Genomic DNA, 6,343 nt, shown 5'->3' on the forward strand with positions numbered 1-6,343 from the left:
CTCTAATATCCTGTAGAAGCCAATTGGACTAGAGACCAAGAGGGGAATGCTTCCATTACTCTAACACATAGATTTTCTACTTGAGCTGCTATGCTATGTGACTCTAAGTTGGCCATCTCCACATTTTGGAAGCACTAAGGGATATGTTTGGTGAGCCACTGGTATGTGGTGATATAATACACAAATAATTAAATCAGAATTTTGACTTTTGTTTTACATTCATTTTTATATATTCTTAAAAATGTATGTTTTGGATATATTTTTCAATGTACATATTGTAATAGAACCATAGGGTATATAAATAATTTACATATAAGTATATATGTATTAAGGTGTACTCAATTTTTTTTTTTTTTTTTTTTTTTACTTTTAGAGCTAAAGAACAAGGAAATTTGTAGAAACTACCACTCCAAAGGACTATTTTAACTCTACAATTCCAGATACCTGGGAGACTGTCATGAGCTCCAAAGAGTTGACCTAAAGTTGATTTGTGGTTGTGAAGGAAATTCCAAACTGTTTTCCAGAGTGGTTATATGTTTTTACCTTCTCATCGGTAAGGTGTGAATATTCCAGTTTCTCTACATCCTTTCAGCGTTTGGTGTTCTCTCTCTCTCTCTCTCTCTCTCATTCTATATATCTATATATATCTATATCTATATATATATATATATAGATATATATATATAATGTGTGTCATTCTGATAGATGAGTAGTGATATATAAACAGCTAACCACCAGAAATTTCTCTCCTAGGAATTTATTCATGAGAAATGAAAATGTATGTTCACATAAAAACCTGTACATTAGTGTTTAATAAAGTTGATACTTTACTAATACTAATAATAACCAAAACCTGGAAACAACCCAGGTGCTCTTTAACCTGAGAATGATTAAACAATCTTATGGTGCATACAAATCATGGAATAATATTCAGCAATAAATAGGAAAAAAATTAAAAACACACAGAAATTTGTCTGAATCTCTATGGAATTATGTTGCATGAAAAACAAATCCCAAAAGGCTACATACAGTATAATTCCATTTAAATATTCTTGAGATGACAAAATTATAGAAATGGATAAGTTAATAGTTGCTAGAAGTTAAGGAAAAGTAAGTGAGAAGAAAGAGGATATGGCTGTAAAACAACAACATGAGAAATCTGGGTGGTTATGGAAATGCTGTTTCTTGACTGTATTAATGCCAGTATTCCACTTGTGATATTGTATAGTTTTTGTAAGATGTCAACCTTAGGACAAATTGGGTAAACAGTACATGAGATTATTTTTTTTTTTTTTTGTATCATCTCTTACAACTGCATGTGAATATACAATATCTCAAATTTTTTTTTTAAAGAGCTTTATTTAAATAGTAATATGTGTGCCTTCCTTTCTAAGTCTGGGTAATCCTCCAAAAGCTGATGTTAATATTTTTATTCTTTTTGTATATCCTTCACTACAGTAATGGTAAAAGAGGAGAAAGGGAAGGGACACATGGCTAAATGAAGATCATTATAAAGTTCAAAATCCCTGAAGGCTTCCATCCCATGTTATATTAACAGATCAGTAAATAAAACATTTTCCATATTTTGTAGTGTATTTCAATTGCATTTTTGTATATTTCAATAAACTCTCAAAGGTCAATTAATTTCTTTCACAAATCTGAACAAATTTCAAGGTGACATTAAAAATAATTGTGGTCAATTCTCCAGATTGGCCTATTTTTCTACATTTTTGCCTCTAAATATTTAAATGTTGAAATGCTTACTAAGTAACTCGTTAATAATTTGGCTGAACAAGTTGATTATTCAAATAGTACAGCCTAAGGCATGCTCTAATTGTTAATTCTTTAGATTAATTTATATTTCCTCCTGTTTCAAGGCAAACACACTAAACAATATACATTGAGTATATAAATATATTTCTCTCCAGAATGATAATTCAATCATATGCTCTTCATTTTTACTTAGTATCAACAGAAGAAAAGGGTTATAAAGATTATTTATTTCATTATAGTTGAAGTTGATATATATGTTCCTACAAATGTGGTATGGAAAATAAAAATGTGTCTTTCAAAAAGTGTCTTAAAATATAAACCTGACTACCACTTCTGAAAAAATGAAGTAGACATATATTTGTTCTATATTTTCTGCTAAGTACAACTTAAAGTACTGGACATTATATTAAAAAAATAAATAAACTTAGAAAAAAAGAAGACAGGGAAGCTAGGAAACTTAAGATTCAAGGAACAACACAGTGGTGAGTTGCCTGGGTTTTCTTTTTGCCTCATAAATCAAAGACTTGAAGCAGAAGAAGCTGGGAATCCTAAAACATCAATAGGCACAACAGAAAACAGCTCAACCAAAGCTTGCTCTCTCTAGGCAAAGGATCAGGAAGGAGAAATTTAGCAAAAAAATAAATAAATAAATAAATATTTTTAGATAATAACAGTGCTACACCTCAGAAAAAAACACAATCTCAACCCCTCCCACACCAGCAAAGGCAATGTGGGGAACCTGAACTTCCAGCCTTGCTGGAGTAGTATCAAAAAGGGCAAGTATGGAGCCAGGGTTCTCATCTCTTCCTGGCAGTAACAAGTTATCTTCTCTCCCATGTGAGATCATTGGAGACAAAATGCAGAGCCTGAACTTCCATGTCCACCCTGAAGGAATAGGGTACCTCTCCCATTTCCCAGTAGGTGGTTTCAGAGCAGGTTGAGTGGAGAGTCAGGACATTCAACTCTGCACAACAATAATATGTACACTTCCACCACAGTGGTTATGGAGACAAAATGAAGATCCAAAACTCCCATCTTTGACAAACAGTAATGAGGCATCTCCCCAAACTTGGATGTCAACAGAAACTGAGTGAGGATCCTGTGATTTTACTTCCACCTGGTTAAGGAGAGAGTGCCCAACTTTCCTCCAGTAAAAACAGTATCAGAAAAACTAGCTAAAAGAGATGGTTTACATAAGATCCAGAGACCCATAACATAATAGGAAAACGTCCAGTTTTCAACTGAAAATTCCTCAGGGAGTGGCCAGTTTGTTAGAGTAGGAAGGGCCTAAGCTCACTTCCTCCCACAGGAACACCAAAATTACAACTATTTACAGAACAACAATTGGTGAGAAAGACCAGAAAACTAGTAGAAAAGATATTTTATAACTAAAGATATAAGGAAGAAATCACAAGAGAGATAAGAAGGACAGAGATGCAGTATAGTCAAGACACATATCCTCAGGTGGGTAACCCACAAACAGGAGAATAACCACAATTGTAGAAGTTCTCCCCAAGGAGCAAGGGGTGCAAGTGCCACATTGGGCTACCCCAAATGGGGGAGTCCTGCACCAGGAAGATGAGACCATGGAACTTTGGCTTTGAAAGCCAGTGGGCTTACTTTGGGACAGCCAGAGGGCTGAGGGAAAGAGAATCTGCTTCTGAAGAGCACACAAAATCTCACATGAGCTGGGACCCAGGGCAGAAGCAATAATTTGAAAGGAGCCTGAGTCAAACCAATTAATTATCTTGGAGAGTCTTAGGAAGCAACTGGAGCTCACCCTGGGGACATAGACACTGGCATCAGCCATTTTGGGGGGCTCATTCTACCATGAGGACACTAGTGCTGGCAAGTGTCAGTTTGGAATCCTCACTTTAGCTTATTAGTCGCGGGACTCAGCCCTGCTCACCAGCTTGTTGGCACCAGTACTGGGAAGCCTCAGACCAAGCAGCGATACAATAGAGGACACAGTTTCATCCACCATTAGGCCAGGTGCCCTAAGACTCCCTGAGGCCACAACCACCCCAAACCTAGCCCTGTCCACCAGGGGGTCCAGGACCCAGCCCCACACACTAGTGCACTGGCACTAGCCACAGGACAACTTGGGGCCCCACTGCCAGCTGTACAAACCCAGTCCCTACCCACCAGTGGGAAGACAGCAAATCTGGGATCCCCAGCCCTTGAAGCCAGGGCAAGTGCTAACCCACTGTTGGGCAGAGCTGAGTCCTAGGGTGGGTGCTTGCAGAGCTACAGGTCTCAGATCTAGTATTGTCCTGCTGGTGGGTGCAGCTTATTCCTGATAGAGCAGGCTGAAGAGTTTGGGATGTGCAAAGCTGATGTCAGCCCACTGCTGATGTGGCTTGGCCCCAGGGTGGTCAGCGGTCCTAGGAGGCTTACAGCTTGTGTCTGCCTGATGGTAGGTTAATCTGGAGCCCAGAGGGTTCTGAGGCTAATGCCAGCTACTGGTGGACAGATCCAGATTCCAGGGTGTCTTGCTTCAGGGCCCTGGGGGTCCTAGAACTAGTGTTAGCTTAATGGTGGTTGGGGCTGCAGCTAGCTAGCTTATGACACAGCCCTATGCACAAGAGGCCAGCAACCTCTACACAAGGCAGGGTCTGTGAACCAACCAGACTGAAGACCAGCCCTATCTACAAGATTCTCCATGGTAGTCAGTTTGACACACAGAAGGAACTACAAGCCACATGGGGGGCAACACAAGAGTGTATAGTTTTGATGACCAGAGGAGTGTGCACTGCTGGAACACATAGCACATCTTCTACAAAAGGCCACTCTCTAAGTATGGGAAATGAAATCAACCTGTGTAATACATAGGGATAAATACAGTGAATTAGGCAAAATGAGACAACAAAAGAATATTTTCCAAATAAAGGAATGAGTTAAAATCCAAGAAGAAGAACTAATTGAAGTAGAGATAAGCAATCTACCTTGTAAAGAGTTTCAAGATAATGATAGCAAAGTTGCTGAAAGAACTTGGGAGAAGATTGAATGATAGAGTGAAAATTTAGAGGTTTATAACAAAAGAGTTAAAAATATAAAGGCAAATGAAACATAGCTGAAGAATACAATAACTGAAATTTAAAAAACACACTAGAAGAAATCAACAGTAGATTAAATGATTGAGAGGAATGGATCTGTGAGTCAGAAGACAGAGTAGTAGAAATCACTGGAATGGAATAGAAAAAAAAAAAGAAAAAGAATAAAAATAAATGAGGATTGTTTAAGAGACCTCTGATACAACATCAAGCACACTAGCATTCACATAATAGGGGTCCCAGAAAGGGAAGAGAGAGAGAGGGGCAGGGGCACAGAACATATTTAAAAACATAATAGGTGAAAACTTCCCTAACATGAGAAAGGAAACAGACATCTAAGTTCAAGAAGCTCAGAGAGTCCCACACAGGATTAACCCAAATAGGACCACACCAACACACATTGTGGTTAAAAATGGCAAAAATTAAAAATAAAGAGAGAATATTAAAAGCAGCAAGAGAAAAGCAGCAAGTTACACACAAGGGAACTCCCATAAGGCTATGAACTGGCTTTTCAGCAGAAGCTCTGCAGTCCAGAAAGGAGTGGCACAATACACTTAAAGTGATGAAAGGGAAAAACCTACAACCAAGAATACTCTACCTGGCAAGACTTTAATTCTGATTTGATGGAAAGATAAAAAGATTTACATATTTACATACAAGCAAAACTAAAAGAGTTCAGCACCACCAAAACAGCATTAGAAGAAAATGAACTTCTCTAAGTGGAAAATAAATGGCCACAACTAAAAATATGAAAAATAAAAAAGGAGAAATTCTAGTGGTAAAGGCAAACATAAATTAAAGTTAGCATTGAACATCAGTAGAAGGAGGTGCAAAAAGTCTGCAACTCCATCATTACCAAGCTGTAGCAGAGTGCAGGAGGCATGCCAAGAGGAATGCCTAGGGGTTTTCCTGGTGGCAAAGCTCCTCCATCTGGTGGTGCCTTCTCTGGGCCCACCAGAAGAGGTTGATTAAGCCAACCTAGCATAGATTTAACATTGTTCCACACAAAACACTGAAGGACCTAAATTTGTAGCAAATTCCATGGCAGTTTTAAAGTTGAGCTGCTATAGTAAATAACTGAGCATTCTTGATACTTGACCATGAAATGTGTGCACAAGGAAAGGAAATAACTTTGCACTTTTATAAGCATTGTGTTGTAGGTGAAAGATTAAATGTCAAATAAAACTGTATATAAAATTGAAAACAATCAAATAAATAAATAAATGTTAGCAAGTAAATAAATAAATGAGTAAATAAAAGTTAGTAAATCAATCATGTACCAAACTAGTAGGAAAATTAAAAGACAAAAACAGTAAAATAACTAACATTAACAAGTAGTTAAAGGATACTCAAAACAAAAAGATGTGAAATATGATGTCAAAAACAGTAAATGGTTGTGGTGGGTAAAAACTCTGGGCTTCTAAAATGCATTTGGACTTAAGATATCAGCAACATAAAATAATAATGTGTATATATATATTGCTATATATAAACCTCATGGTAACCACAACCAAAAA

The sequence above is a fragment of the Hippopotamus amphibius genome, chromosome 14 (genome assembly GCF_030028045.1).
Source record: "Hippopotamus amphibius kiboko isolate mHipAmp2 chromosome 14, mHipAmp2.hap2, whole genome shotgun sequence".
Classification (NCBI taxonomy): Eukaryota; Metazoa; Chordata; class Mammalia; order Artiodactyla; family Hippopotamidae; genus Hippopotamus; species Hippopotamus amphibius.